The sequence below is a fragment of the Sorex fumeus genome, unplaced genomic scaffold (genome assembly GCF_029834395.1).
Source record: "Sorex fumeus unplaced genomic scaffold, SorFum_2.1 ptg000034l, whole genome shotgun sequence".
NCBI lineage: Eukaryota > Metazoa > Chordata > Mammalia > Eulipotyphla > Soricidae > Sorex > Sorex fumeus.
The window spans coordinates 8415640-8437030 of NW_026606091.1; the positions used below are offsets into that span (position 1 = coordinate 8415640).

The window sequence follows — 21391 nt, forward strand, 5'->3', positions numbered from 1 at the left end:
AAGTTTCAACGGAATATCTCATAAAACTTGAATAGACCTGGCTCATAATTTGTGTATGTCTTGATTTAAAGAATATGGATTTTCCACTGGATTCAATACAGAGCATCTCTATATAACACTTTGCTGTTTAGGGAATGTTAATTGCAATTCTCATATCTTTTCACCAATCCAAGGAACTACACAAAACTGTAGACTTTAGTATTTCACAATGATTGCTCATGATAATAAGTTGTCTGGCAAGGAAACATTCAACCATTATATATATTTTCCAACTCAAGAAATGCAGTAGATCATAGCTTCCACAACATAGAAAAGAACAATTCTAGGGAGGTGTACATACTTATACTACAAATAGTTTCTTTCTTTTTTTTTTTTCCATCAAGAAAGAACTAGAAAGAGGCTTTTGAAATTTCTTTAAAAAGTATAATTCTGACCATGGGATAATGGTGGAGGATTGGTATAGTAGCTCTGCAATTATAAAATGACAACATCAATTATTATAAGCTATGATTCTTCAATTTAAAATGAAAAAATTACAGTGCCATTAAAAGCTTGGAGCAGGTTCTATAAGCCTGTTTCCATCAAAAACACAGGAGATCATGTTAAATTGGTTAAAAAAAATGACAATGACAGAAGCTCCATCCTATGTATTCTAGCCTTTCTCCTGAAAGCATAAATGTATAGTGACAAATTTGTGTGTGTGCCTACTATGTGCTGGGAGCTAGTACTTACCTTTTCTAGTAAAAAGCAAGATGTTGATATTGATAGTCTTTATGTACTTTACATTCTACTAGAAGAAAAGGGTGAAACCATTGAGGAAATTAAGTTTGAAAAAGAAGTACTGGTGATTAAAGTGTTAACAAAACAAAACAAAACCCTAAAAATGTGATGATGTTATAGACTACCAAGGCAGTTTTTGCAAATGGAGGAATGATCATAGAACTGTCTAAGGCGTACTTCATCTCAAGTCCATTCTCTACCCTGAGTATGTGGATTATTTTAGAAATTTTGGTGGTTAATATCACTTCCCAACCTGATATTCATGGTTTTTCTCTGTTCTAGTCTGGTCCAAGTCTGCTGTCCTTAACATGGTCTGTTAGTCCTGCAAGTCTGCTCCTTATTCTCCCATTTCATTTCATATTCCTCCTTGGCTTTCTGTCATCTCTCTAATCAGTAATCAAAGCTATTTATCTCCATCATTATTATCTCAAATGAGACTTTGCATCTATTTGCTTGAATTACAATACTGATAATTCCATGGTGACAGGGGTAATACCTGCTTTTGCTCAAAAATACATCTGCAGCCCCTGGTACTTTTGCATCATGACAGATGTTTTGGAATGTATGAAAATTAAGTGGAAATCTCATATATCAGAGAACAACATTTCCCATGATCCTGTAGTTTGGTGGAGCTGCCTGTCAAGTACAGTTTTAAATAAAAAAAGCTGTTGACTATTTACCCACCTAAGACATTTTTCATCTTTACTCTGTAGAGATCTGTATTAAAGATTTTAGCAAATAAAATGATAGAAACACATTGCTCCTGCCCTTAAAAAATGTATAACTTGTTTGGCTTTTCATAAATGAGCTGAAATTAGACTATAGAAAATATTTATTCATCCAATCAAAAAAAAATAAGCCCTTGACATTATAAAGTCTAATAGGGAATCTCAGACTTAGAAAGATATTCATACAAGCACATAAGTCTCAGTGTGTTATGATATAAAGCGCTGCTGTGAGAAAGGATAATAGGGGTAGGAAATGGAAAATCTGATCCTACGCTTGTTGGAAGAATCAAAGTTCTGAGAGTATTCTAGACCCTAACCTTTGAAACTGTGGTTCATAATCCCTTATGGTGTTATATGACTGAAATTTTGTTTTAAAATTATTTTTAATTTATTATAATCAGTAATTTTTATTTGCATTATTTTACATATATTTGGAAATTTCTTGGGCAAAAAGGTTTGCAAGTGGAAAAAGTTTAAGAAATCTTGTTCTAGACAAAAGTGAAAATTAATTTCAATGTGAGGTCTAGGAATCCTTTCAATCTGAGGAAAAGACAAGGGGAATCTGGAAGGATAATATTTTGCCTCCTACTGGCAAGCTCCCCATGGTGTATTTGATATGCCAAAAACAGTAACAACAAGTCTCACAATGGAGACATTACTGGAGCAAATCAATGAATAACAGGAGGACAGTGCTACAGTGCTAAGTGCTACTTATGAAAAAAAAAAAAGGTGAAGATTTTAAACAGGTAGCTTTAGTTAATTCCAGAGGGGAAGACCAAGAAAATGTCAAGAACAAGATTCAATTGTTATAAATGTGGGGATCCCTGTAAAGGGTTTACTATGGTATAGATTGGCTTTAGGATTGCAAATCCGAAGGAGATTCATTAGATATAAAGAAAGAAAAAAGTAGGGCCAGAGAGAGAATACAGTGACTAAGGAACCTGCCTTGCTTGGTTTTATCCCTGGCATGCCATATGTGGTCCCCTGAGCTCCTCCATGATTCCTGAGTACAGAGCCAGGAGTAACCCTTGAGTATCACCAGGTGTGGCCAAAAGCCAAAACAAACAAACAAACAAACAAACAAAAAAGATATGAAGGAAGAAAAGGAAGATTGGCAGGATTTTAAGTGCAAAGAGAGAGCTGGGATGCTAAATGCAGGGAAAGGTGTACAGGCACTCCTACCTCTCCTACCTCTCCCGTGACCTTCCTTCCTCCCTGCATCCAATATCAAAGAAACTATGATCCTCATACCACGCATGCAAATTATACTGCCTGTTAATGTTCTGTTCTTCGTTATGAATAGTTGTTTTTCTGGCCTTTTGCTAATTTTTCTCAGCTTAGTTCTTTTCTACAAAGGGAAGCCCTTTTCCTTCAACTCCCACCACCTTTTCTAGGACTTTATCTTCACAGATAGGCTTCCTCAGTCCTCTCTCCACTCCTAGTGTTGCTCCCTAAGTGTTACTTGTCTTTAAAGCCCTGTTGTAATGTGTAAACTCACACAAATAGGGGGCGCGGCACCCACACGGCGGCGGCTCTATCTCTCCCGCCGCCCGCGTTTGGTAGTCTCACCCTTCTCCCACCCCGGAGAGGTCGATGGCGATGGTCAGGCAGAGGAAGGAACGAGGGCCAGGCTGGTAGGTATTAGTCGTAGTTTATTCTGATTCTCTCCTCATCTGTCTCTCTATCTCTGCCCCCATGCTACTTCATTCTCCTTCTCCATCCCCCTTCATCCTCCTCTTCCTTCTCATCCTCTCTGAACTCTCTTCTTCCTTCTCTCCAGCCCGCTCCTACAGTATAGTTAAATCCTCTCTCCGTGAGGAATTGGGGGAACAAATACACATAGGTGCGGTCACAATCAATAGGGGTGGAGATGAACAGGGGTAGAAATCTTAGCCTCAGGGAAGACCGCTCCTAGGACAGATCCTCCCTCAGCAGGACCCACCCTAGAGCAGAATCCCATGGGCGTGCCTCTCCTCTCCTTGTCCGACAAGTGTACAAGAATATAATATAAATCATTTTGTATGGATACAGTAAGAAATATCTTAAACTTATAGAATTGCTCTCCTAGGGCCATCTCGATCTCAGACTACGGTGCTCAGGCCAGATAGTCTTTCCCACCCCTAGCAGGATCCTAGTCTTGTTGTTACCTTGGATCATGACAGCATTTGTCCATGATCAAACTCTTAACTTATAGTTAAGAATTGTGGCACTTTGGCCTGGCCCATTTCGCTGCCAGGGTAGCTCACTGCTTGCCCTTGGTCCATTCAGTCCCTCGTCGGGACCCTGCTTTTGGGGTGTTAGGAACTAAGGGCAACTGAGGCTTAAGTCGAGAAAGCAGATGCCCAGGAGTGAATAATATTCAAGGCCAATCAAATCCTAAGTTACAAAGCATAATGTTAACGGTCTTCCTGTATCTATACAAAAAGGATATTACTTTAAGGTAAATTGTTCATAAGGCATAAGGAGAGGAAAAAGGCAATATTTCACTCATACATATAAAATCATAGATTTCTGGGAAACTGATCTTACAAACTAACAAAGTCTGATTAATAGGAAAGCTGATTAACTGGGTGGGAAGGAGAGAGCATAGAGAAGACTGTTTACATGTTTACCTGTAAAGACAATGAAAGTGGAAGTGCTTCAGGAGCACCGTGATGGGTGTAACCAGATTAAACCTAAGCTTCTTGAAGGACAAAGCAATGTTACCCAACATTGTAAAGGTTACCATGTGTCTTTTTCCAGTTCTTCCTCCTGGCATACCCCTTCCCGTGTCATATTCAATGCTACCGATTCCTCCTTTCTTTGGGAAATGTCCTTTCTGTTCTCTTTTGAAAACATACCTCAAAGTTTTAACTTTCTTTATTAAAGAAACACTTTTCCTGTAGTCCCTTTCTTACACAGTAGAAACATGCTGTGGGTAGAGTGTTGGGAAGAGGTTTTGTTAGGGAAAATTCTTGGGCATACTTCTATGAGAAAGAGTTGGAAGAAAACAGTGGACAGAGAGAAAAGCTGACCCACAGAAGCTAAAACTGTGTTTAAGGGGAACACCAGCGCTACAATTGCCTCTCTGAGTTGTCAAATTTAAGCCTAGGGGCTAGACTTTTGAATCTGGGCATCAACCAGATACAAAAATCACTGATGATTGACCACCATCAAGGAGGGCTGTAATCCTGGACTCTACAGTTCCTGTGACTGAGAGGGTTTCTGTTGAGAGACCCATTGTGCAAAATTGAACTTACTGTTTCTCTTCCGACCTTCATATAAACCTACTTCTTGATTTTCATCCCTTCCTAATAGCAGTAGCATCAACATAACTAGGTTGCTAAAGCCAGAAACTTTTTCCTTCTCTTGTTCCTTGTCCAAAGATTCACCATGCCCTGTAAATGTTAACCTCATTAACATGTCTTATGGCCATGCCCTTCCTTCTGTTGCTGCTGCTGCTTTGGTTCAAAGCCCTAGTTTCTCTCTCCTCTTTCTCGCAGTGCGACCTTCAATCATGGTAGTCTGGAGTCTCCTACTCCAGTTTTATACCCAGCTTAAAATTGTCGAAAACTCTCCTTGCTGCCACCGGGTTAATTTTGAGCTCCATAGGCTAGCGCAGGGATCCTTTCTTGATCTGCCCTCCCTTACGCACTTCTAAACTCACTGACTCTAGTATTTTCCTTTAACAGTTCATGAGTTAAAGGAGAACCATGACAGTAGATCACATTGTATTTGGAAGTGATTTGTCTCAGTCTGAAACAAAGCCCTTAGCACAAAACAGTGATAAGCAAGGCATTTCGTTAAATACCACTATTAATCTCAAGGGGTCACATGACCTTTTGAGCTGCTTAGCCTTGGCAAGAAGACAGCCCCGCCTGCTTGCTGGGCTAATCTGAGACCAAATGTTGCCACTAAATCCTTATTGAGCATGACTTATGCAACCAGCTGTTAACACTGATACTCTTAGTGCCAATGCCAGGCGCCATCCCCAGGGCACTTATACGGCCCCATTTGCTAATCCTGGCTGCACGCTGGGATTGGAAGGGGCAGGACAAGGTCATCCCCAAGTCATCCAGGGGCAGTGAGGACGCTTGTCACTGTGTACTTGGTGGTGGCATGTGTTTTCTTATTCATTTTCCACACCAAACCAGATGCCATGAAGCAGAGGATTTTTTTTTTTTTTTGGCCCTGTGTGATGAGAAAGAATTCATGGTACCTTTCTGGTCTTCATGATAGGTAGAGAAAAAAAAGAAGGGAACAAAGACATCAGAAAGAAGAATGATAAAAAAAAAAACTAGAAGGAGGAAAAAGATGATCACTCCAAACTTGTTATTTTTGAACAATACCTCGCAATCAAAAGAGAGCCCCTCTCTGGAAAGGGCCCGCCAAGGTTTGCATTAAAGAGTAGCAAGCTCCTCTTTTGATCTTTTTGTGAGGAACCCAACACCGCTAGGGCAGCCGCCCCCACGGACAGCTGAATGGGCCTCCAGGCCCCTCGGGTGGTGAGGGATGTTTTTGCTTTGTTGTCAGCAGGACCCGAGGGCAGAAATTTGGAACAAGGACTGGCTTCCTCCTTCTTTCTCCCAGCTCGAGCCCCTTGCTCGAGTTTCAAACCAGCCCCTTCCGAGTTGCCCTCTTGCGTTTGCTTTCTTCTCGAGCTCCTGAATGTTACCCTAGAGGGGGCTGCAGCACCGCGGGCTTCCTTCTCGCCGCCACCATTTGCTGTTGTTGGCTGCAAATCCAGTGGCCGGCGCCAGCTCCGCGGCAGAGAGCGAGGACCCAGCGCTCAGCTTACTAAGACAGACAAACCCCGCGCAGCCCCTCGCTCCGACCCCTGGCCCTGCTTCTGCAGGAGCAACCTGAGATGGACATTTCACCAAACACGCGTTTTACCAAGCGCGCCTGTGCAGGGGCACAGAGACAGACCCAGCTGGGATTCGCACTGGCTTAACTCCCTTCCTGAGCCTGTGTGCCCCACCCCCATCCCCTGCTGCAAGCACGTGATGAAGGGTTGGCAGGTCTTTTTCGTCCCCCCCCCCCCCCTTCTTAAATGAATCCATATTGTTTTTCGGCAAAGTTCCCTTGGAAGCCTTTTAAGCATTGCAGTTTGAAAAGCATCTTAAGAAACATAGTGTCTTTCCCCAGGTCATGACCACACTGTTCTGCCAGGGGTTGGAGCAGCCAGCACTGACAAATCCCCTGTCCCTTGGTGCTTCTGTCTTCATTTTCTCTAACGATGTGTTCCAACAAACTCACTTCGTAACTACTGAATTTGTTCGTTGTTATTCCTTGCTGAAGATACTCCATTTTTAGAACTGCAGGGTCAGTGTAAGTGAGAAGCATTCTTATATACCCTGGATATCTAGGCAAATAAATGCAGAAATAGAATTTGTAAGAAAATTACATCAGGGTCAACCTCTCCTCAATGCCTGTGAGCAGGAACTTCGTAAACAGGAAGAACCCCCCCCCCCCCCCCCAGACAGCAAACCTGTGAAAATAGCAACACAGTTTAAAAAGCCATGTTAGGTGCTTAATGAGTACAGCTATACATATAGGACATTACCTTTAAAAAGTAAAAGATATATAATAAGACATAGAATTGGGACTGGTTAGTAAGGGAAACATGGACAAAATGCACCAAGATGAGAAAATCAGCAAGGAACATTTCCTGGTGGCAAGACTTGGGCCCTGAGCTCATTTGGTCCCTGGGAGCCCCATGTAGTTGGGCTGGTGCAGGGTTTAGGGAAATAATGGACCAATCATCCTGGCCTCCGTAGGATTCTGAATTCATTCCTATCCTAATCACATCTATACTGTTACAAGACAGGAACATGTGTTCTAGCAAAACTTCTCCCAACAAGTGGGTAAATCATTAGAATAACAAAGAATATATCTTAGTCTTCTTAGAGCCTTGTACATCCCACTCTTAATAGTCCCAGAACCTGGCAGTTATTACCTTTTCAAACATGTTAGTTTGTACTTCTTTCTCTCATCAAAAACACACTTATACATGTTGCTCTCATTATAAAATAGTATTTACGTATTTTACCATATGTAAATGTTTGATAAATAGTTGACTTCTTCCTGGCTCCAAAAGGGTATTCAAGAGTTAGAGGTCGTACATTTTCCCTATATACCCTTTTTCTTCACATGCAGTTTATAATACTACTTAAAATAAAATTTTTCAAATCAAGACAATGTATTTTACATCAGCACTAAAGATTGTTTGGAGTTAGGAAAGGATGTAGTTTCTTTACTCATTTCCATCCATCCATTCAACAGGTTCTTACTATGGGCCAGAGGCCAGCCTAAGTGCAGAGAGACACAACCAGCAACCTAAGGAGCTCATAACTCATACCATGTTTCATATTTTTTACATTTTGATACACAAAATGTTGTATTTTTATATACAATCATTATTTTAATAAGTTAAGATTATTTTAATAAGTTAAGAACTATTTCATGCTCTAGTTCTTTAATTCAGAATTAAATGTTTTAATTTGTAGCTGTGCGGGCAAGATACTCTCGGTAGCTTGCCGGGCTCTCCGAGAGGGGTGGAGGAATTGAACTAGGGTGGCAGTGTCGGCCACATGCAAGGCAAATACCTTACCCGCTGTGCTATCGCCTGGCAAGCTACCTGTGATGTATTCAATATGCCAAACATAGTAACAAGTCTCACAATGCTACTGGGCCCGCTCGAGCAAATCGATAAACAACGGGAGGACAGTGACAGTGACAATTTGTTGCTAGGCTTATCTAAAAATTGCCAACGTTTAAGATTATGCATATTATCTAGAAACATTAGCCATATTTTGGAAATTTACTTTTTACCTGTGAGCAGCTTTGTTTCTCAACAATCATTACTGGGAAATGAAAGTAGGAGATGTTGGGTCCGAGGGATAGTACAGCAATTAAGGTGCTTGCCTTGTGTGCAGCCAACCCGAATTCTATTCCTGCCATCCCATATAGTCCCCTGAGCACTGCCAGAAGTGATTCTGGAGTGCAGAGCTAGGAATAACTACTGGGTATTGCTGGCTGTGACCCCAAAACAAAACAAGCAAGAGAAGAGAAATAAAATTTATTTTTATTTATCAGACTATCAAGAAATTTTTGACTTCAGTACCTATTTGATTGAGTTATACATATCTTATAACTTTATGTCCTCCTTAAGACCATTCAGAGGTCCACATAAACTATGTGTCCAGGATGATTGATAGTTTTTCATGTGCAGTTAGAAAAAGAATGGAATATTAACTCAGTTCTAGTCAGAGGGACTTGATGCTCCATTCTGGTTGAACCCTGAAACCATTATGCCAAGTGAAAGACTTTTAGGTCCCGAAAGCAATATATTATATGATTCTGTTTATACTGTTAATATTTAGTGTCCAGAATAGGAAAACACACAGAGATGAAGGAGTAGACTAATGAGTGTCAGGACCCATGGGGGTGTGGGTAGGGACAGGAAGTAGGTGAAGTGACTACTCACATATTTGATGGTGATAGAAATGTTCAAAATTAGATAGCGGCTGTGTGACTCAGTGGACATTGACAAAACTAGTTTTCATACATTTAAAGAGTGAATTTTATGGCATGTGAGTTATATCTCAATTTAAAAATCAAAAAGAAAATGCTGACTCCACCCATTCTTCTAATAGCTGAAGCTCTGTGGGGAAATCCAGATTAGTGAGAGATTCATGTGGGCTGGCAACCATTAGTTCTTAGTCACAAGGCTGCTACATATGTCTAATTTCCAATCAATTTTAAAATAAGGCAGGACTTCAGATTCAGCCTTTTCCTTCAGCTGGGGATAGAAAGGAAGATCTGGAAAATTCACTATGGACTGGCATAGCAAGGAAAAGAATTCACTACAAAAAATACAAACAAAGCTGAGGCCTCATGTGTAATGTCAGAAGATGAGGAATGGCATGATGCCTCTTGAGTTTGTAAAAGGAATCCATTTCTTCTAAATACTAGGGAGATGCTAAGAAGACAAAAAGATGTGTGTTCCAGCAGGCAACAGAATATAATGATCTCAGTCTGGGAGGGGTAATATTTTGAAACACTGTTTCTCTGAATGTATGTTACCTGGAATAAAAGATTCCCCCATTCAAATATTAACTAACTTTTGAGTGCTATACAAATATAAAAAATATTTAGAAGGGAAAATACAATAAAAGTTTATGCCAAATACAAAACTCTATCTCATAAATGGATAATCCGTAATAGACAAGAATAGATCCCATGCTAACACATATCCACCAACTGTGAAGAATGTTCTGGGTCTAGGAAAAAAAAGCTGCTGTCTTTTCATTGTGGTCACTGGTTGTTAACACACTGGCTACTCTTCACAGGACTCAAAATATCTCTTTAAACTGTAAGCTAGAGCATTGTCTTAAAAGAAACACTGTGTTCTAAAGTAACAAAATAGGAGACTAACACCCAAGAATGGCAGAGATTAGTACCAGGAAATTTACTCCATAGCTTGGAGGCCAACCACACATGCTAGGGGAAAAGGGAGCTCAGATAGAGAAGGGAACACCAAATAAAGGTGTTGGGAGGATCCGTCCAGGATGGGAGAAGCATGCTGAAAGCAGACTATAGACCAAACATGATTGTCACCCATTGCCTCTTTTGCAAACCACAACACCCAATAAGAGAGAGAGAACAAAAGGGAATGCCCTGCCACAGAGGCAGGGTGGGATGGGGGGGATGGGCAGTGGGAGGGATACTGGGATCCGTAGTGGTGGGAAATGGGCACTGGTGGAGGGATGGGTACTTGATCATTGTATAATTGAAACCCAAGCACAAAAATTTGTAAGTCTGCAACTGTACCTCATGATGTCTCACTAATAAAAATTTTTAAAAAAGAAAATAAGACAATAAAATATAATATAAAAAAGAAACACTGTGTTCAAGCATTTGATTTAAAATTTACAGTGAATGTTTTACCTATTGGGATGTATAATAAATATGCATTTTAGCTACGTAGCAGGCTTCACAGTTTAAGTCTTTCTGTAGTAAGATTTCCAAAGTTTGAGAATAACAAGAAATAAACTTATTTTTCTCTGAAATTTTGCTGAAAATCTGTTAATGGCTTAGTCCATATTTCTATGGGAATATTTAAATAGTTATTAAAGTTCACATTTAGGAGATACTACCTTTTCAAATGCCTCAGACACAAGCATCTCAGTTGAATATATATTTTGTTGTACTCTTCCACAAAGAAGAAATTCCCAAATGAATTTAACTATCTTAACTTTATTAGTAAATTTCACAAGCATGCTAGATATTTGATTTTGTAGTCTCAGGGAAGGAATATAACTAAAGAATTAAAAACTGAGTTTAGTAATTTACCTCCTATTGTTTAAAGAGAACCTGTCACTTTATTCTTTTTCCTTTAAACTTTTTTAATAAATAAAGGACCTGACAGGTGGCTTTGTCATCTCCTATAAACTTGGCAGCAAATGAGCACGCCACCTAGTGGCACTCCAGCCATTCAATCTTTGCTATCTGGGTTAGAACCCAGCCAAGAAAAAAGGGAATGGGAACTGATTTTCTACTCAGCCTTCTGCTATCTGCCATAAGTCAGAAGAGTACCAGAGTTTCATGTAACTGAATGGGGGTTCTGGGTGTCTCCGCTCCACAGCATCCCTAGTTCTGACTGGTATTAAACAGTGTCTTTACAAATCTGTGCCTCCAAATCCTTAGATGCTTCCACTGGCATCTGCTTCGGGATGTGGATGTACCTTTTTCCAAATGTCCAGTCATGCAGAACTTTGAAAATCTCATCTTTGATGTGTTTTATAAGGATAAGGAAACATATATTAAAGTCGGTTCTGCTGTACACACTAGGCCACGTAACAGATTCAATGCTAAAGTTGTAATTTCATCTTCAGTTTTTGTGGAGCTTAACTGTTCTAGCGTTCGTATTGCTGATGACATCACAGGAAGTCACTGATGAGCTGACAACCTTTTATGATCTAGCTGAGGATACGTTACTTTTGTCTTTCTCCTCCAACCTATAATGAATACCAGGGCTTATATAAATGTTAAAGTATTGTCTGCATTAAAAAAAAAAAAAGCAATCTTCTTAGAAATAGATTGCAAGCCAGAGCTAGTGAGGTATTCTTTCCAGGGTTCTATCTTTCTTAAGCAACATGGAAGAGATTATACAGAACTCATTCAAATTTGGTAGGCATGCTGTAGGGAGTGTTTCTAAATAGATGAACATTGGAGATTATAGGAGAGAAAATGACATCACATATCAGTTTGGTGTAAATCCAAATTCCGTCTAATTTCCAGTTCTTCATTGTAGGTGTGTATAATGAATTTTACTATCATGAACGGGTACAGAGAGATGTGAGGCATGTTTGTTGCCTAACACATGGATTTGCTGGCCTGGCTTTGAGATCCCTAATGATGGGAAACTACTTTCTGAGAGGAGGAAAGTTAGAATTTTCTTTATATTAGTTTAAAAGTATTGCCTCCATACATTTGTTATGTTTGTTTGTGGGTGCCTCTCCCATACTGCTGGATGCCCGCAGGTTTACTCCCACTGGTGCTAGAAAAGTAAAATGGTGATGGAGATTGGGTTCAAATCTCAGGACTGTTCTTGCCAGACACACACCTCAGCCTTTTGAGAGCTCTCCAGGGCTCATCAGCCTGTGTTTGAATAATTTCTTATGTGTGCCACAAACAGAGGTCGACAGTATAGAGTAGCAAATTGTTTTCGTTAGCTGATTGTGGAGTAGAAATAAATGGCACAGGAAAGGGTAGTCATATTTCTGATAACATAAACTGTCTTTATATTTAAGGGGAGCATTGTGTGGTTTTTACCAAGTTATTGATGCTGTATTTAATGGGTATGTATCTAGAAGCTATTTTCTTTGGAGGAGAAAATGGACTAGAGAAAGATTTCTGGTGGTTACCATGTTCTCAAGAATACAAAAGGAATGACTTCATGGCTCCAAAGAATTCTTAGTATCCTCATATTTATGCTGCTAAATGGGATAGGGAAATCGTTGAGAATTTAAAACATTATGTTGATGCTTTGAAAATGTAGTTGCACTTAATCCTTGCATTGATCTTTTGGCAAAACAGCATTTTTCTGTTGTAGATAAAAGCTTGAGAGCTTGTCAGTGTTTTATTAGATCTCTGAGGCCTTTGGTAACTAAAATTTCTAGAGCTACTACGCACAGCGGGTAGGGCGTTTGCCTTGCACTCGGCTCACCTGGATTCAATTCCTCTGTCCCTCTTGGAGAGGCCAACAAACTACCAAGAATATCCCACCTGCATGGCAGAGCCTGGCAAGCTCCCTGTGCCGTATTTGATATGCCAAAAACAGTAACAACAAATCTCACAATGGAGATGTTACTGATGCCCGCTTGAGCAAATCGATGAACAACAGGAGGACAGTACTACAGTGCAGATAAAAGCTTAGAGCTCCAAAAGACTAATAAACTTGCCCAAGTTCAAGAAGCTACTGAATAATAGAAATGCAATTTATACTTTTGGCTTTTTGTTCACAAAAAAATGTGTGCTGTTCCATGATATATTATAATAATGTAAACAATAGATAAACATATATACTGTCACTGTCACTGTCCTCCCGTTGTTCATCTATTTGCTCAAGCGGGCCCAGTAATGTCTCCGTTGCGAGACTTCTTGTTACTGTGTTTGGCGTATCGAATGCGTCCCGGGTAGCATGCCAGGCTTTGCCATGGGGGGGAGATACTCTCAGTAGTTTGCCGGGCTCTCCAAGAGGGACAGAGAAATCGAAACATATTTACTAACTATGTAAAATTAAACAACTCTGCACTTTTTTGAATTGTTACCTTACAGGATAAAAAACCAAACTTTAAGGACTCACTTCCAAGCAGATTCACAGTATTTAGCCTATACCAGCCTTTCTCTATTAGAATTCTCATTACTGGGGCTGGAGAGATAGTGCAGCAGGTAGGGCACTTGCCTTGCATGCAGTCAACCCAGGCTTGATCCCTGCAACCCCATTAAAGTCCCCTAAGCTCGGCCAGGAGTGATCCCTGAGTGCAGAGCTAGGGGTAAACCCTTGAATGTTGCCAGGTGTGACCCCAGACAAGGCAGAACAAAATAAATAAAGTAAAAAGAATATTCAAATATTCATTCCTTGAGTTCACTTCAAGGTGGTGTGGTTTTGTTTGAGTTAATAACTGAGCAAAGGGGAACAAATATAAGTGGTAATGATAATTTGAGTGAACATATGATATACACAGGTGTGAGGGTAGACAAACATCCTAAAATTATTCAATGAAAAATTGTCAAATGTAATATCTTTCCTCCTACCAATAACAAAAGACTAAGTTCTACTGCTGAACTTACACTGTTAGGACCACTATTATTACTGAGTAGATATTTTTGTCTCAGGTACTTTTTGACACCCCTTATGTGCTCTATTTTAATTTTCTTATAATCAGTAGTGAGTATAGGCACTGTGAACAACCTCATTTCATAGGTGAGAAAACAGAAACTCAGGGAGTTTAGGTAATCTGACTAAGATCAAGCAAAATGTTCTGGATCCAGGTTTCAAATACCACCAATTGGACTGTAAAACCCACATTCTCAAGCAGTAAGATAAATGTATGATCTCATATTTCTGTTGAGAATTGTTCCTTCTAAGAGCGAAATTCTTAAGGGGTTATTCTAGCAGTGATAATTGGATTCACTACCACAGTTCAATGGTTTTTTAAAAATATATACTTTTGCTCTAAAACTCATCAATATCTTATCCTTAGAGGTAAAAAAATATAAAATCATTGATAATGGATGCTTCTCTAATATGCAAAAATATACTTAATATTGGGATCAGTAAGATGAAATATTCATGGTTTATCTACACTTCTAAATATTAAAATGATTACATTGTGGTGTAGCCTTCCTTAAATCTTATAGATGATGTGGTTCTTTATTATCCCATTCTTTACAAACTGAACAGTTAGTAGTGATTTTATTTTGCATTTTTTAAATATTTTAATGTTTTTTAAAATCATTTTTTAAATTTCCTGCTGATAATCAAATCTAAGGTCTCAGATACACAAAGCCTATACTCTACAGCTGAGCTTGTGCCCTACCCTCGCTACATTTCGTTGACGAAGAAACTAAAAGTTTAAGCTTTGTTGTAAGAAGTTTACTAAAGAATATCAAACAATACAATATTAACTAAGAGTTGGTACAAAATATTAGAGAGTTGACACCCTACTTTGGTTAAGAAACATCTTAAATTTTTATAAAATATCTTTCACCTTTCTTTGCATGTTTGTAGGAGCTACAGCATTTTGAAATATTCATTTAATCCTTCATATGTAAAATGTTAATGAGCTTTTATCAGAATAATTTACAAAAACGTGAGAAAATAATGACTATACACACAACACTAGACCAAAGTTTCAGGCATATTGTATCTATAACAATGCTATGATATAGTTATTAAGTTCCTTATGAAGACATTGTGGTTCAGGATTATACAACCAGGAAGAGTTGGAGGCAGGGTTCGTTTCCTTGTCTCATCATGAAATCTTTGATTATTTCTCTTCTCTCTCTTCTCATGATACTCCCATTAGCCCATTTGTATCAGCACCTCTAGTAGGAGGGCAGATGTTTTATAAATGTTCTGTAGATTAGAGAAAGGAGGAAGCAACGGAGCAAAATGAACTGTTAAAATCAAAGTTCCAAAATCTCTCTATGAAGCTGAGGGTCTAAGAGACTTCAATCTTATTCTCTAATTTTCACTGAAATTATATATCCAGCAAAGGGGCTAGGAGGGCAAGGGGGGATGATTATATAAATTTTAGTTTAAATTTGTACCACAGTACAAGATTTTCTCAAAGATTTGAAGAAATATAAACTACGAATTTTCTGCTCTGCATCTATTTTTTTTACTTGAAGTGCAAAAAATACACTAGTGTTTTGTTTATAAGATTTTTTAATTAGTCAGAAGTCTTCCAAGTTATAAGAAGTATCATTCACAATCCCCAATGCAAGCAGACCTGAGATAGGACTAATAGAACAGGAAACTGAGAAGTGTGGAGATGGGGTGGAGCTCCAGGCAGGGTAGACAATGGGACAATGGTGGACAGATCTATAAACATTGGTGGGGGAATTCATTTAGTAATTCTGCAGCTATAAAACAATAACTTCAATACTATTATAAACTATACTTCAATCATAAAAATATAGAGTCAGGCAGATGGCACAATGGTAGGGTGCTTTGCTTTGCATGCAGCTGACTCAGACTCAATCCTCGGCACCATGTATTGTATACTGAGCACTGATTCCTGAGGCACAAGTAAGGCCTGAGCATTTCTACATGTAGCCACATAACAACACAAAACAAAAGTACACCCAGGGACCAACTTCAAACATTCCAATTTCATTTAATTAGTTTTAAAACAGTACTAAGTTCAAAAAGTCAAAGAATTAGAATGAAGGTACAGTTCTATATGGGCCCATTTATCATAATGTGAATATGCACAATATATCACATATACCACACAGAGGGCCAAATGAGTCCATTTCAAGCCTAGAAAATCCTCTAAAGCTAATCAAGTTACACAAGACAGGTGGGTTTTAAGAACAAACAATAGAATCAGAAAAAAAAACCCATGAACACATATTTCTGTAGGATAAAATTTGGTGAATATATATATATATTTTAAAAACATGTGTTGTTACCTCTGTCATCCAAACATTAGCACTCTTAATGTTTGGGGCTGTGATGTTTGTCTTAGAGCAGAATTAGTCCTTGGATCTTATCCAAAAATGTTTCATTTACAGAGTACCTTGGAAATTCTTCATTGTGCAATGATGTCCACTAAAAGCTAACCCCCAGGATGGACAAGTGATAGTCCTGAGGGGTAAAATTTGCTTCAATTTTTTTAAATTTACATGAACTTTTTTTTCCTAACCCAACCTTCTTTTTGTTGAAAAGGCAATGAGGCAATCACAAGATCTGGGCCACACAATCAACTATGCTGCTTGTTTACATAGTTCTTAACTAGTTTGGAACAATGGTAGTAGAGAGTGTTTTGAACTCTATTTACAACAAGGAACAAAAATCAAAATAAATATTCAGTTGGCTTCATAACGAAGCAAATATTTTCTGTATTATGTAGTAATAAAAGTCAGTGTGCACTGTAAATAAAGTTTGCTCAAGGGCTCTATGAAAAAGAGCCAAATGTCGAATAACAGCCAGAATTCTACTACAGAGCAAAGAGAGCTAAGAAATTAGTCACAATCCCTGAAACATCATGTTGCACTGTGTTTGGTTTGGTACTTTTATATATATATGTATATGTACACACACACACACACACACACACACACACACATATATATATATATATGTATTTTAGAAAGTGGAAAGTGTAAAGCGACAGTAGGATTGGCTTGATGCCCTTGGTACCGTTACTCATTGAAATAATGGGGGAAATGAGTGCCAGACCTATGGGGTTTAGGGGAGGGAGGGAGACGGCACACATCTCAGTAGAGTCTTTAAATGAAAGGTGGAAAAGTAGAACCAAAGAAAGGGGGAAAATGGCATTGTGTTGAGGAACATAAGCAAAGGACTCTTGATTATTTACTTGACCTGATGAAATGCAGAAAGTCACTTCCTTTTAAATGTGTGTCTGTTGAGCTAAGCGGGATGCAGGGTATTGTGCCCTCCTGGAGCACTGAACTAGACCCTCTCTCATTGTTACTGAAGTCATTATTTCTTGAAATAGAGTAACTTCTCCCTAAGAGTCTCCACAGACCTCTTTGCCAAATTAAGTTTGCTCCCCTTCTCTTTCTCCATGCCCCTGGGACTGATGGCAGGAGCTCTGTGAATATAGGAGAAACCAAAGGTCCATGCATAAAAATTTGCAGGTGTTGAGTACATATGGTCCTTCATTTGTGGGATGTGAGCACTTCAGTTTGGTTTATAAGTTTTAGCCCAAAGCTTTGAAAACTTTGGAAAACATTATTAGGGGCTACAAAAAAATAAAGGGTTTTGAGTGCCTGTTCTCTCTCCTTCTCTGTTACACAAAATGCTTGTTTGACTAGTGAAAAAGAAAGAACAAAAATCAATTAATATACAAAAGCCCATCTCAATAATAAATCTCAAAATACGCAGTTAAGAATCACTTGGAGTGTTTTGTTCTTTTATGATGCTTTTGTTGCACTGCTCAAGAAGAATGTCAAGACTGAACTCTGGAGAAAGAAGTTTGGCATGAATAGTCACAGGTCTGCTGCCAGCCACCGTGGGAAGGACAAGGGGGTCTGGACGAACTAGTCATCCACTTGGTGTCTAGGGAAAATTATTGCTATTATAATCTCAAACTGGAAAACTTGGAAACTAGAACAATGAGATCAAGGCCAAATATCACAACTGCCAGGAGAAAAGGGAAAGAATTATAAAGGTCATGACCTACCTTTCAAATTTTTTACTTTCAAATTCTTTAAAAGAATTTAGGAAAATTATCTCCTAGAAGAATGTTTCTTTAAAATTTGCCATCTAAATAAAGGATACAGTAACTGAAAACTTATAAATATTAGCAAGTCTAGATGTTTCTACTAATCTTATAAGTCACTCATATATATGTAATTAATAGGATATATTGCACATTCATTTCATTCTATTTCCTCTCTGACCTCATGTTCTAAATGTAACACATTTCATAATAAAAAGCTTTTCTGTCTCTACAAAATACAAAAGAATCAACCCAAAAGTATGATTTTCCCAATTCTATCTTCTGTAAAAAATAAATGTATATTTAAGTTAAATTTAATATTTGCAACTTTTTATGTTCACAAATTTCTAAGAATTGAAAAGTATATTCTTCTGGTAATAATATTTTAACTTTTGGTTCTCAGTAGCATATGTTTTGACAAGGAATATGCTTTTCAGAAAAAATATTTCTGTAAATAAAATATTAGGCTCTCATTTTCCCCAACTTGGCAGTGGATAAATATTTTTTATTGACAGAATGAGATAAGGCTATTCATAAAATCCTATTTTGAATGTTCACATTTATCAGATATATCCTAAAAATGTTCCTAAGGAAAATAGAGGATTTTAATAATAGGACTCCGTCTTTTAAACTCCTAAGGTATATACTAAAACTCACTTAGTGATTGAGTACAAAAATTATATTTAATGGCATATAACCTAACAAATCAATTTAAAAACCAAATGACAAATAATTATAATTTTAGTGTTTCAGGGGGGGTGGCAGAAATATAAATGAAATATCGTTATAAATTATATGGAACAAAGAATTATGAATGCCTTGGATAGCAAATAGTTTTCTTGTATAATTATTATAGTGATTTGTCTTATCAGGTTCTGCTCTGCCAAGATCTCTGCTTGTCTGACTCTGCTTGACTATAATAGTCATTACAAAATGACTATTATGCATCTTGGTCATTTTTATTAGAAGTACTTTTAAAAAAAATCTATATTCATGAAGAATCAGGAAAATTAGAATAAAGTTAATTTAACACATACATACAATATATTTTGATAAAATAGAATTAATGTCAAAACCTTGTAATTTTAAAATATATCTGATAAAGGACTTGTGTCCAGTATATACATATAGGATCTTTCACAAATTTATAGTAAAAAAACAAACAACCCAATAAAAATTGAACAAATCAAAATAGACATTTTCTCAGAAAATGCAAATAGCAAATTGATACATGAAAATGTGTTTCACATCAACAATTATTAGGGAAATGCACATTAAAACCATGATAATGTTTCAGACCCAGTTGAATGGTTAACATTTTAAAAACTGGCTTACCAACATGGCCGACCCGAGTTCGATTCCTCCGCCCCTCTCGGAGAGCCCGGCAAGCTACCGAGAGTATTCGATATGCCAGACACAGTAACAACAAAGTCTCCAATGGAGACGTTACTGGGCCTGCTCGAGCAAATCGACGATCAACGAGAGGGCCTTTACTTTACTTTACTTTACTTACTTTACTGGAATTACATTGTGGTAAGAATGAAAAATATGAAAGACTAGAAAAACAGTGTAGTAGTTGCTTATGTTAAGTATGTTAAGTCATACTTACCATAAAATGCATCAATCTCACACCTAAGCATTAACACAAGTGAACTACTAACATATATGAAATAATTACATTTATATGAATATATAGTATACATATTATACACTACAGCAGATTTGTTTATTATCTCCCCAAGCTGGGAACAACTCTAAGTCCAACTATTGAATGGATTAACAAAATACAGTACATACCTACAATATTCAGTGATTAAAAAGCAAGTAGAGGACTGGATCTATAGTCTAATATGTAAATCACTTGCTTTATTCCTGACACCTCATATTCCTGACCCTTAGCCCTCCCAGGAATAATCCTTCTTGGGTGACTCATGGCCCTGAACACAGTTACGTGTGGTCAAAAAAGCAAACAAATACAGAATAATTTTTTTAAAAAAGCAAGTAGGGGATTAACTACAAAGGAACATAGGGGACTTTACAAAATAATGAAAATATTTCTATATGTTGTCACAGTGGTTAAGCAACTATACAGATTTATTAAAACTACAAGTTGTATACTTAAAATGGGTGTATCTTACTGTATAGGAATTATATCTCAATAAATCTGGTGAGAAAAATAATCATTTGTAACTGCAAACATAATATTTGACATTACTGAAAAAATAGTTGTCATAACTTAATCAGCAAAGTTCAGGATAAAGTCAATCTTTATTTTAAATAGGAACAGACAGATGTGTTAATCATTATCACTCTTCTAATCTAAGGCAGATTAATACCTGTATTCCTTTATACAGTATTCGTTCAAATGTAGTATAATGAACTTTCAGAGACCTGGAAAAAATGTGTGTTCTTTTAGTATTCATTGGCAAACTCTCTGCTTTACTCGCACTGAATATCATCTATAGTTATTCTTTGGCAATTGTTGGAAAATTTTAAGAAGAAATGACTAAATGAAAATTGTCATTTTTCCCATTGCCCACTCTTCAGAATATCTGGATTCAAAATAGCTTTATAAAGCCCAAACTATCCTATTACCAGAGTCATGCATTGTCTTTATAAAAATTGCATAAAGCAACTTGAGCACATGGTTTGTGATGTCTTAATTTTTTCTCAGTTCAGCTATAGGGAACAGCTTGTATATATGTTGAAAATTCTCCTAAAAACAATCATATTTGCATAATTTTTGAAAATCCTTTGGGTACCTTCATTGTCGCATGTGCATTTGGTTTTTGTGGTAAGGGAATCATGTGCTAACCTGCTCTTTCATTTGCATAGATATAAACCAGGGTCATTATTAGTTTAAAAATAATTTGATGTCTGTAATTTTCATCTGATTTTACACCTGTGAAATTAAAAGCAGCCCCACCTGTCTAAATATGGTTCTTTGTACCTATGTCATGCTGGTATGAATGGGTAGAAAGAGGAATGACATTACTGGAACCATTATTTCAGCAAATTTCAGAAAAACTATTGCCACTTACACATATATTAGCTTAAAATTTCTATGACTTAGGAACCTTTCCTGGTTCATAAGTATGATGATTGAGTGTTTACATGTTTCTGTTATATATACCTTTCTTAAATCTTATTACGAGGTTGGCCCGTTGTCTGATGTGTAAAACTGAAAAAAAAAATTAACGAAAGAAAACGTTCTGTGACTTAAAGCTGCTCTTATGTAAATTTGTTTATCTAATTATTCTGGAAATAAAAATTTAAAAATGTTAGCTCAATTTTTTACCAATTTACTGTATCTGAACCCATTGTTTCATTGAATGCGGTTCTTCAAATCTGAAAATGATGGAGACCAAGAAACTAATGCAAATGTCTCAGATATGTGACAGGAATACATTCTTCTCAGTT

At 37.6% G+C, this 21391-nt stretch overlaps 1 non-coding gene across 1 annotated transcript; it reads left to right on the forward strand.

Annotated features, from left to right (window-relative positions):
* Positions 1-21045: 21045 nt before the first annotated feature.
* On the forward strand, positions 21046-21145 carry LOC130026750 (small nucleolar RNA U13). Its single transcript, XR_008792933.1, has one exon. It is a non-coding gene; the product is annotated as a small nucleolar RNA U13 (small nucleolar RNA).
* The last annotated feature ends 246 nt before the right edge of the window (positions 21146-21391 follow it).